Genomic DNA, 13,100 nt, shown 5'->3' with positions numbered 1-13,100 from the left:
GTTTTTGTCAACCTCGAGTATCAGCGTGCCTGACGAAGAGGACGTATGCATAAATGACTCACAACCTACCTGGATAACCCCAATAATCGATTACCTCGAAACTGGATGTCTCCCAGCAGACCAGAACCAGGCTCGGAGGCTGATGTATCAGATCCCGAGGTACACTATTGTGGAAGGAAGGTTGTATCGAAGAGGGTATTCTATGCCATTACTCCGATGTGTAACTCCACCCGAGGCGAAGAAAATTTTGGAAGAAATTCATTAAGGATTTTGTGGAGATTATACTGGGGGGCATAGTCTATCGAAAAAAGTGATAAGACATGGGTATTTCTGGCCCACAGTCAAGGCAAACGCATTCGAATATGTCAAAAGATGTGATAAATGCCAGTGATTTGCTTCAATTGCACGAGCTCCACCTACCGAGCTTACCATGTTGACCTTCCCATGGCCATTTGCAGTGTGGGGAATCGACCTTATAGGCTCATTGCCAACTGGCAAAGGTGAAGTAAGGTACGCTGTGGTCGCAGTCGATTATTTCACGAAATGGACCGAAGTTGAACCCCTGGCCACTATTACTTCAAAAAAAGTTTTAGACTTTGTGGTAAAAAATATCATCTGACGATTTGGGATGCCCAGAAAGATAGTGTCAGACAATGGAACCTTGTTCGACAGTGACCTGTTTACCCATTTCTGCGAAAAAAATGGGATATTAAAAAGCTTCTCCTCCGTCGCCCATCCCCAGTCAACTGGCCAGGTCAAAGTAGTCAACAAAACCCTAAAAAGCTCCATAAAGAAAAGGTTAGAAGAGGTTAAGGGAAGGTGGCCCGAGGAGTTACATTAGGTTTTGTGGGCTTATCGAACCACAGCTCAGACTTCAACGGGGCATACTCCCTTCTCCCTAGCGTATGGGTGCGAGGCCATGTTGCCTATTGAAGTCGAAATTCCTACAATATGAAGCCACGCGTACAATCAAGCCTCGAACCAATCCCAGCTCGAAGAAAGTCTAGACCTCATTCAAGAAAGATGAGATAAAGCTCAATTTAAAAATGTTGCATACCAGCAACGAGCTACAAGGTACTTTAATAAGAGGGTTCGAGATAGAAAATTCAGATTGGAAGACCTGGTACTACGACGCGTATTTTTAGCTACATGAGACTCGTCTGTCGGGGTACTCGAACCTAACTGGGAAGGACCGTACCAGATCGAATCTGTCATCCGACCTGCAGTGTATAAATTGGCAAGATTGAACGGAGAGTTGGTTCTGCGAGCTTGGAATGACGAACATCTACGACCTTATTATCAATAATGTGGAAATGATGTTTTCGTTGTAACCAAGCTTGTTTAACAAAATGTTAAGTTTTGTTCAAAAATTTGTTTCCTTGATTAAATGTTGTATTTTTTGCAAACTCCTCTTAATTCAATAACCTATGGTCACACTCATAGGATATTAAGGGGGCATCAGTGGTATACAATCATACCATAAGTTTGAAAAAATAAATAACATAGAATAAAAATGTTTGGATCATTAACCCGACATGAAAATTTTGTTAAAATTTCATGGACTTAACCCATCATTAAAACTAAAAGTGTATGGAATAATATCCAAACAGGCGAACTAAAATTGTATGGAGTAATACACGCAACCTAAAGTTGTCTAGACTTAACCAGATTGAAATTTTTTATAAGTGGATGGATTACAAACCAAACAAGAGCTAAATTAGTTTGGAACAAACCAGCTAAAACTAATCGACAAGCAAGAATGTTGGAATAGAAAATAAACCAATTACAAATTAAGTCAATCCCGTGGCTGGAAAATTTTGCAAAAATTAGTTTCGACCTCACAACCTCAAGGGGCTACTCGAGGATGAGGAAAAGTGACTAGAAAAGCAAGATATAACTAAAGTACTCAACTTACATGTCAATTAAGTACTTTCGAGTACGTAGTGAAAGTAAGGTTCGACCTTGACATTGACGAAGTCGAACATGGATATTTCGAACAAACTGTGCATGAATGCATTGGAATTCAAGCATAAATCCAATATATATGTATTTGTATGGATAAACAAATATAAAAGCAAGTTTTTAATATAACATGCTCAAAATATTTCGACTTAGAAATGTAAAGCGTAATATTAAAACAAAAAGCTAAAAGTCAAATAAAATGCATACAAAAATTTCGAGCCAGAAGATTGTCTGCATCAAAGATTAATGTTGCTATATAAAAAATAGCTCTGAATCGAGCTGAGAATTGTCTTCGCCCTAAGGGCATGTATAAATTAAGATAATTATTACAAAAGATATTAATGGGATGCAGCCCATGACCTCGTCCTCATAGAGCAGGTTCCTCCCCTCCAGCAGCTTCGGAGGCTCCAGCCATCTCCTCGACCTTAGCTCTGGCGTCTTCTTCGTTGAGGCGAGCCTGCCATCTCTCAATAAACTCAGCCTCGAGGGTGTCCAAGAAACTGGTGTCAAGCTCGGGGTTGTTGACCCAGATATGGTACATCGCCATGTCGACGGCATGACCTTTTTTCTTTTTGAACTCCTCAAGAAGGTGGGCCTTCTCACCGTCGAATATATCGAAGGTTGCCTTTTTGTCCTCCTCCAGTTTGACATTGAGCTCTTAGAGTTCTCTGATTTTGGAGTCCTTCTAATTGATCTCAGAGTTCTTGGCCTCGACTTCTTTCGAAGTCACGACCATTGTAGACTCGAGATTGGACACCCTTTGGGCTGATACCAGGGCAGCCTCCAGCTTCTTTTCAAGCTCGGACACCTTCAGTGCCGCGACCTTGACCTCGTCTGCAAGCTTTAATTGGAGGTCCTTTGCTTCTTGAGCATAGGCTTGGCTTGCTAAAACCTTGTTGTTCAACTTGAAGTTGTGTTGAACAAATGCGGTGAAAGCCTATACTCATAAACAAATATGGGTTATTAAATATGCAAGATAAGTATGTATAGGCGACGTTACGACATAAAATGACTTACCGAGGTGAAGAGCTCGCCGCCCTTGTCAAAGATGGTGTTTGTATCGCGGCAGGAGGTAAGGAACTGCCACTAGGGACCTCCAAGGTTGCTAAGGTTTTGGCTGACTCAGGATAAGACGTCCGAGCCCAAGTTGATCCCGTGTGACCTCGCGGCTAGATCAATCACATACTCGGGAACGTGGGTCGAGATAGACGGAAGATGTTCCCGAGCAGGGATTGGTTTTTCTGGGGGCTGGTGTAGGTCACTTGGGGGTGGATACCGGAGGCAGGAGGTCCGCAAGCGCCGCCAACTCCACTTCAGTAGAGACCCTGACCTCGGGTGTAGAGTCGGTGGCTTGGCTCGGATTTTGGACAACCGAGGCTGGAGGAGTCACTTCAGTTTTCTTCAGGGCTTTGAATGGGCGCCCTCCTCTTTGAGATGCCCTTAGGCGCTTGCTTCCCTTGTGTAGAGTCCAAGAACTTTACTTAACTAGTTGGATAGTAGTAGCAATAGTAATAGTTGTAATATTTTTATAATTGTAGATTTTGGTTCAGACCGGGATTTAATTGGACACTCATAGTAACACTTGTAGATTTTCTAAGTTTAACCTATAGTTTAAGAATATTAATTTTAACCTAAGGTTTGATTAATATGACTGATATTGATGGTGATATGTATTATATTATAAGGTTTAGATATACCCAATAAGATAGTAACATTTGTCATATGTATGTTTAATGAAAATTAAGTATTTTTGAGGAATAAGTTTATTAAGAGTAATATTTGAATATCCTAGGGTCTGTCAGCAGCTTTGAAAATGTTAGAGGACTTAGTCAAGGTTGTTTACTCAATTCAAATTAAGCTGAAAATGTGCAATTTCGTGTTTAAATATTCAGCGTATGCCGATATATTGCAGCTATAGGGGGTGATATATCGCAGTACGGGGATACGAAAAACACGTAACTTCGCACGATCACCTCGACGAGCTTCGGGCATGCTGGCCCAGGCGATATATCGCCTACAAGGGGCGATATATCGGCTCCTTTGGTATATTTTCTAATGTTTTTGAAAACGTTCTCTTTTTAATCTTTAACCTCTTGATAAGTCCAGCATCTTTCTGATCGAGTCTTCAGCCTCTGCTGAACGATAATTCAAATATTTTTCACTTAAAAAGCCATTATTTTATTCAAGTTAAATGAAGATCTTTTGATTCTTGAACTCTATAAATAGGACCTAGTACCCAGCCATATATTCATTCATTAAGCTAAGTTCAGAGGCTGCAAGCTGCTAGGTTATTTTTGAGAGTGTAAACACTTGGGTTGGGGATTATAAGCTTACCAAACACTTGGGAAGTAAGGTTTATAACACATTTCGGTTCAAGGTTTAGATCGGTCATAGAAGCATTCAAGGTATTCCAAACTCTAGTTCATTTTGGTATTGTTTTCCTTAAGTTCTTATAGTTTTCTACTCAGCACCCTAACTTTATTCTTTATTCTTGGATAAGAAATCTAAGATCTTGAACATAAGGTTTTTGGTAAGTATATTCTTGATGGTATAGTTCGTCCATTCTTCTCATTCCTCTTTCTTCAGTATACTCACCCTTTCATTTATGGATTTTAGGAGTGTTCCAAAGTCCCAAACCTGTTCTCATATCCCGGTACTTTTGGTAAGGAAAATAGGATAGGATATTATGTGTTATGCCATATGTTATCTTATGATTTATGTGTTATGTTAACTTATGATTTGTGTGTTATGTATGTTTGTAGACTTGGGCATATGACCTGTACAACTAACAAGCCCCAATAAAGTTATGGGCATATGACTTGCTTAGCTAGCAAGCCCCATAAACCTAATGGGCATATGACTTGTTTAGTTTATGGGACCCCAAGTAATAATGGCCATTATAGTATATGTGACATATGTTATGATATGTTTTAGTATATGTTGATATGAATTTTATGTGTTAGATTTTCCTTGCTGGGCATTAGGCTCATTCCTTTATGTGTTTATGTGCATAAAAATAGCTTTGGTGGCGGGAAAGGTTCTTGGAAGCTTGGGGATGTGTATTGAGGCGGGATGGAATCGATGGACCGAGAGTTCGATTCGAGGATGAAGTCTCTTTAAATTTTATATGTATTTTCCGCACTATATTATGTAATCCATTTATTTAAAATCATGTTAAGTTTTTATTTTAAAAACAATGGGATCCCATATCCTACTTTAAATTTTATGTAGTTTAACACTGAGTTTTTTTCAAGTTTTAATGAAGTTATGATTATTTCACTTGTAAGTACTTTAAAAATTAGTGTCTATGTATAGTAGTCATTAATGGTCCAAAGTCTAGAGTAGTTGGGTCATTACACCTTGGCTCATGCGGGGCGGTTGAGCACGTTGTCCAGGTCAGAGTCCATGTCGCCTTCAAAACATACAGGTTATAGTTTAGTATACGAGCCTAAGCCACTAAAAGAAGCAAAAATAAGGAGAAAAGAAACCTAACTGGTACTCTCTATCGAGCTTGAGCTCGACGACCAAGTAATTACTCTATCCTCCAAGGATGCTAGGAGAGTCACTTCTCTATAAGTAGGGGTTAGCCTTGAGAGGTCCCTATAAATATTGGTCTCGTATTGAACAACGACCCCATCCCAAACCTCATTTAGACTAGACATGGTTTGAAACGGGCCTAGCCAACTATCGAACTTATGCACCCTATGATCTACCCAGGACCAAACGTAAAAATTATCCCTAGGGTCGGGGAAAAGGATTAAGGTGTCGGGTTTGTGCTTAAGTAAGGAAGGTGACCACATTTTGGAGCTAAGCACAACTTTACCTCCACTACCTGAGCTCGGCAAAGCCTCGTCTTGAGCTTCGTTTCCCAAAACGGGACGGTCATTACGGTGAACTGTAGGGGGGTGAGTTCGCGAGCTCGAAGACCTCCTCCTGGGAGGAAGCTTATCAGTAGGAAGGGGCATGTGTTCCCCCCATAAATATTTGCGGTAGGCAGAGTCATCAGTCGATTGGCCTTCCTCCAAAAGGTTGCAGGCTCGTAGTCGTTCTTCGTGGAGAAGATACGACAGCGATCGCCGTCCATAAGGCAGTTGGAACAAAGCTGCCTTATGTTCCACCATTGAGTCAGTGGGAGTGGGACGGTGGTAATTGGCTGTAGAAACAGTTTAACGTTAGAATTTCGAGCTTTGGATTTGGTGAAAAAGAAAGAAGGTTAGGCTTGAGAATACTTACGAATGCGTTGGAAGGAGTAAAACTTCGAAGGGGCGAGGCCGTCCGTCTAGAAGAACGCGAGCTTGAAGTTCGGGGGATATTTTAGTATGTCCTCGAAAAGCTTCTTCTCCTTTAGATAACTCGAGAGATAGTAGAATTTGTCTCCTCCCCGAGCTCGAGAAGGGTTGCCCTTGAGGCAAAAGAGATATAAGATCTCTCGAGGTGAGGGTCCTTCCCACTTCAGCTCATGATATAATGACTTAAGGGCCGAGAGGACCCTGTAGGAGTTAGTCTAGAGTTGGAAGGAAGCGAGTCCAACAAAGTCCAGAAAATCCTTGAAGTAGGATTTCAGGGGGAGCAGAGCCCTTGCCCTCATGTGCTCGCGACTCCATGCAATGAGCTTGACTTTACTGTTGGGATTGCCATCTCTTGGGGCAAAGCAGCTCCGCTCGCTCAGAGTTGCAGGCCGACACATCAAAGTTCCCGAAAGCCTCGGGCCATGATAGGCTAGCAGATTAGATATCTGGCCTGTGGATGTGACTGAGCTCCAATAATGCTCAGCCTCGAAGAATTCCTCTCTGGAGGTAGGAATGGAAGCAGCTTGCGAGGTGGAAGGGGGCTTGAAGAATCTTCCATCTGCGAGAACGATAGGGCACCATGTTTGAAGGCAATGGTGACTTTTAGTTTCGGATCGAGCGGGACAGGTCTAATCTTAGGATCTGGATCTGGGTAAATTGCGACCCGGAGTATTTTCCTCTTTCTCTCCTCGACCTCGTCAATCTGGCGTCGAAAGTGATCTCGGATGTCTTCTTGTTCGCACCTTTCTTGGTGCTCACGTATCAGGCGCTGGTTCCGAGTGAAGGGTGATTCTGGACTGGGAGTTGATGGAGAATAAGGGATTGCGAGCTCTGACCCCCACTGATTCTTAGAGCTCTGCGACATCTAACAAGAAAGAAAAGGGTGAGGGCCAAGCATGAAATAAATCACAGAAAATGTAGTTTTGGTGATCCAAGCTCGAAAGTTCGAGATCACGAATATACCTCAATCGAGACTGAAGTCTCAAAAGGGTAGGATGAGTTCGAAGGTGAGCCCCAAACTATTGTAAAGTTTGGGCTTCGAGCGTGTACTCACACAAGAGAGTGGGGAAGTGGATATCAGTCTTAAGGATCCCGGATTTTTAGGGATAAAGCTGACGGTTACCCAAAAATGTGATATTTTTGGGATTTGTGCAGTTAAAACCCTAAATCAAAATCCATATTTCTTGGCTTAAATGAAAAACTACCCTTAATCTAAAGAAAAAAAAACCCTATTTTTGCATTTTTTTACACTAAATCTGGGTTTGAGAATCGTGATGTCAAAAACTTTGAATCAAAAGTTTGTATAATATCAGATATTTGCAAAAGCTAGAAACTAGTAAACACATTCATACAGCAGAGAAGTACGTAAAAATGCATGAAAAACAAAGAGCAAGAAGTCAAGGACTGAACACACAGAAGCTTGCGGATAGAGTAAAATTGTCGACTGAAGGAGCGGTTGCAAGAAGGACTTCATGGAGTTGAAAGTGCTGGAATTATTTTGTTTCTTCGGCTTGGAGAACATGCAAAAGAAGAGGAAGAGACCTCTGGTTTGTTTTCTTCTCTCTGAAAATCGGAATGTAAAAGTGAGGAAGATGAAGTTGAAGTGACTATATATATGTCCAAAAGGGAGGTCAAAGGCCGAAAAAATCAGGGCCTTTGGTTTGATTTGGTACTCGATCTAATGGATGGGGTGCAAATATGATGATGGCGGCAAAAATCTGAGATACGAAAAGACGTGAGCAGATGAAAAGAGTACTCAAGTACTCTGATTGTGCAATCCGTGGCTAACGCGTGTCCACACTTGAGTGTGGAGGGTGGCTCGATTTACGGAGGTAGTAGTTCAAAAGTTTCCTTCTCATCGGATTCAAATTGATACTTTTGAGGGGGCAAAATGTTACACCCAAATTTCGAGAATGAAAATTTTGATCTCGAAAGTTAGGCTTGTAAGGTGTAAGCTCAAAATAAGTAGATTCTTCATATAATCAACATTAATGAGAATATCAGGGACAGTCTTGCTGAGTATTAAAATGATGACGTCGGAATTGGTGAGCTCAGAGGTGTTCCGAGGTTACAAGTCAAGCTCGAAGCTATTATGGCAAAGGTTCAACACTTGTATAAATCTCCTAGTTCATCTTTTACCATCAGACAAGACGGTTCACACTCGGGCATTGTGAGCTCGAAGAGGATAGTCTCGACAAAGTTACTTGTTAAGACCGAGGCAAACTGAGCTAGCAAGTTAGTGATGATTGTTGATCTCGGAGGCATTCATTCGAGGTTAATAGACACATGTGAACATAGTTACTATTTGCATATCCCTATTGTTATCCAAAAAACAAGCATGGATGACATGGCAAACATTTAGTACACGTGGCTAACATCTGGCAAAATTCGTGCTCGACTATCGACCAGAAAGACATTTAGTATCACAACGTTCGATCTCTTCATACGACCATCCTGGTCGTACGAATGATATACGCGGAAAAGATCTTATGCAGTTATGATAGTATCCGAGATTATCTCCCATGATTTCCTGAGTATTCGATTATTTAGGAAATAATATCTGTAACAAATTAATGTAAATCCTCCTTGAGCCTATAAATAGAGAATGAGGGCTCAAGGGAAAGGGATCTTCTTCTTCTTTCTTGCTTTCAGATCAAGAGAGATTAGAGTTATCCTATTAGATACATTGTATTATTCCTCAGAGGTTGTTGAAACTCAGTGAACCCTAGTTCTTTGATCACTCCTTTGAGTCCTATATCAATAACAATTCAAGTGGACGTAGGTTATTACCAGATTCTGGGGCTGAACCACTATAAACCCTTGTGTTCTTTATCATTTCGTCATCCCATTCTTTCCAACGTGTCTTTCCACATCAAGCAAATTTGACTCTGTGTCAGTTGGCCAAAATTAGGGTCAACATTCTGGTGCTTTCATTGAGAGCTTGATACAGCATCGTTGAGAAGACCAATGGCGAAAACTACCAGGAAAACTGGACAGGCGGCCGGCGCTGCACCATCTAACCCGCCTCCTCCTCCTCCCAACGTGGCTGAGGATGAGCCACATTTGGAATTTGATGAGGAAGAAATGGACAACGCGACGCTGAAAAGTACCCTAGGGGTATTGCAGGAGGAGCTGGCCAATCTGAGGGCCAGCCAGGAAAGTGCTGCCGAAATCATGGCGCGATAGCAACAAGAAATTGAACGGCAGCGCTTGGAGCTGAGTGAAAGGTAGGCAGAGATGGACCGTCGCCAGAGGGAGGCCATGGCAGCCCTCGAGGCAGCCTTACAATTGGCTAGGAATCAGGCTGCACCTGCCTCGTAGCCTGATCAACCATCGAATAGGCCACCCCACAGGGGTCCCAATCCTAGCCCGCCTATCCAACCTTCGAGCCCACAAAGGCCCGAGCAGCCACCGGAGCCTCAAGACGATGTAAGCTAGGAGACCCTGAAGCACAGCCTCCATCCCAAACTGGTCGCGGCAATCCCCTGCAGCAAAGGCAGAATAGGACCGGGCAGCAGCCTCGTAGTCCTAGACGCCATAGGGGCGACGAGCCAAACCTTCCGAGCAAAGGACATCATCCTCCTGGTAACAGGAGGAACTCAGAGTTAGGCTCTGCGGTCCGAGGCCCCCCACGGCATGATAATGCACGGGGACCTTACGACCAACGCAGACCACCCTCTAATGCTCGGGAGATGCCAGCCAGGGAAGGCAATCGAGGGAATAGTCGATCCCACCATAGCCAGTCAAGATTCAGAGATGGCCATGGTTATAATGAGGCCGACTCAGGTAGAGGAAATGCCGGTCGGAGGAATGAAGAAAGAGGTGGAGGCAGAAGCCAGCCACCTCAGGATGACCAACCCGACAGACGGGACGCTGGGGGGCAGCCCAGACAAAATAACGTCTTCAACCGGCTCGGAGCTAGCGAGCAGCGGAGGAGAGATGAGGACTTAAGAGATGTACTCAACGATTGCCGCGAGCGGCACGGCAAGTACGTCCCCCCAGCACCAGAGCCCACGGGGATTTCTAGCGCTGTACAGGCCCAGATAGATGCCCTCAACCAGGCAGTGCAGCAGCTGGTCAGGGGAAGAACATCTTACATCAACCACGATAGGAGGAAAGGCACTCCTTTCGTCCAGAGGATAGCTATGGCAGAAACTCCTAGCAAGTTTAAAATGCCTACGCTTCCAAATTTTGATGGGTATGGTGACCCGATATCTTACGTCAACAAGTTCGAGATACAAATGGACATTCAGAAAGTGTACGAGGACGCTCGGTGCAGGATTTTCCCTGCGACACTTTCTGATGCCGCACAGGAGTGGTTTTTGAAATTCCCTCCTGCAAGTATAGTTTCCTGGGAAATGTTCATAAAGGAGTTTTACGGACAATTCTACGCGGGTCGTGTGCACTCGATTGAGGCGAACCAGCTGGTTGAAATACGCCAGCAAGATGGAGAACCACTGAAAGACTACGTCCAGCGCTTCATGCGAGCAGCTGCTGGAGCAAAAACAGTGGGAGACGAAGGCAAAATGATGGCCATAACCGCAGGGGTTAAGCGCCGCATGCCTCTCTGGGAAAGCCTCCGAAAACATGGGGTTAGAACTACCCAAGAATTCTTGGATCGGGTTGATCGCTACATCAAGCTCGAAGATGCCATCGCCGACGAAGAAAATCCCCCAGGTAAGGACAAAGGGACCACCGAGCCTGCCAAAGCTGCCAATGGGTCCAAGCCCAACGACAACGGTAAAGGCAACGAGAACGGCAACGGCAATGGCAAGAATGGGGGGAAACGGCCACACAATGAGCCTTCCACCTCTGACAATAAACGAGCCAAGGGTAACCGTTATGAACCTCGGTTCACTAACTATACTGCCCTAGTTGAGTCTCGGGGAGAAGTTTATCAGGCCACGAGTTCCAGCGTGCCTTATAAGAAGCCTGCCCCCATTTGAAAGGATATTTCGAGAAGAGACACTACCAAGTTCTGTCGTTATCATAACGACTACGGACATGATACCAACGAATGCAACCAGTTGAAGGATGAGATCGAGTTCCTTATTAGACAAGGACACTTGAGAAGATATATACGGGCCTCGGGAAATTCCCAACGAGAAGCTCCAGGTGCCAACGAGCAAGCGCCCACGCGCCAACGCTCGCCACCTTTGCAGCCTGATCCTGTGACTGGCACATTGTTAACCATCTGTGGAGGCCCGCACCTCGTGGGAAATAGCGGAAAGGCCAAAGAACAATATGCTCAGACTCTGCGCCACGACCAGGACATCGAGATGATGACTGTAGATGACCGCGCGCCGAAAAAGGCTCGATCAGAAGAGGGCGAAATAACCTTCTCTGATAGCGATGCCCAACATGTCCGGTTCCCACATTCCGATCCGCTGGTCATGGATATCCAAATGGCCAACATGATGGTAAAGAGAGTGTTGGTTGATACAGGAAGTTCGGTGAACATCTTGTATAAGTCTTCACTGGAACGCATGAAGTTGTCTGTTAAGGACCTGGAGCCCAGCAACCAAACAATATACGGCTTCTCTGGTGAGGGACTCGCCCCCGCAGGGTCAATCAGACTACCAGTGACAGCAGGTACAGCGCCTGCTACCAGGACATTACTCGCTACTTTTATAGTAGTCGATTGTCCTTCGGCGTACAATGCCGTCATTGGGAGACCTGTACTGGTTGATCTACGGGCCGTCACCTCTATGTGGCACTTAGCCATGAAATTCCCGACAAACGCAGGGGTAGGATGCGTGTTGGGAAACCAGAGGGAGGCTAGGGAGTGCTACAATGCCTCAGTCACGAAGGCGAAGAAGGGAACATCAAAGAGCACTCCCCCAGATAGGTTGCATATGGCAATTGATACACAAGCCCAATTGGGTGATGAAGTCACCAAATAGGGTGTTGCCCAAAGTGAGGATAGAGATTTAGATCCTCGCTTTGAGGATTTTGAAGAAAACGTTGGACCCGTAGAGGACCTGGAAGAGGTCCAACTTAACGAGAAAGACCCGACTAGAGTCGTGAAGGTCGGGAAAAACTTAGAACCAACCACGAAGCATGCACTGGTGGAGTTTTTGTGGAAAAACCAGGAAGTCTGTGCCTGGTCGCACAAAGACATGGCTGGGATAGATCCTGCAGTTATCAGCCATGTCCTGAACATAGACAAGAGTTTTCCACCCGTGCAACAGAAAAGAAGGCTGCTCGATAAGGATCGATCGAGAGCCTTAAAAGAAGAAGTTGAGAGATTAAAGGAGAATGGGTTCATCAGGGTGGCGTTTTATCCATCGTGGATCTCTAATCCAGTATTGGTTCCCAAGCCTAACGGCAAATGGCGAACCTGTGTGGATTTTACAGATCTCAATAAAGCCTGCCCGAAGGATTGCTTCCCACTCCCAAGGATCGACCAGTTGGTCGATGCTACTGCAAGACACGAGATCCTCTCTTTCATGGATGCATACTCAGGCTACAATCAGATCAGCATGCATCCCCTTGACGAGGATCACACCAGCTTTCGGACCGATACGGGATTGTACTGTTATAAAGTAATGCCCTTCGGACTGAAAAACGCAGGTGCGACTTACCAGCGGTTGGTTAACCACATGTTTAAAGAATTGATCGGAGTAAACATGGAGGTATATGTGGACGACATGCTGATAAAGTCGAAAAAGACAGAAGGACATGTGAAGGATTTGCAAGAGTGTTTCAATGTATTGAACAAGTACCAGATGAAACTTAATCCTCTCAAATGTTCCTTCAGAGTTGGATCAGGGAAGTTTTTGGGGTTCATTGTTAATTCAAGAGGAATCGAGGCCAACCCCGACAAGATAAAAGCCCTGATCGACATGA

Source organism: Humulus lupulus, chromosome 5 (genome assembly GCF_963169125.1).
Source record: "Humulus lupulus chromosome 5, drHumLupu1.1, whole genome shotgun sequence".
NCBI classification, from domain to species: Eukaryota; Viridiplantae; Streptophyta; class Magnoliopsida; order Rosales; family Cannabaceae; genus Humulus; species Humulus lupulus.
This window is presented reverse-complemented; position numbering follows the sequence as displayed.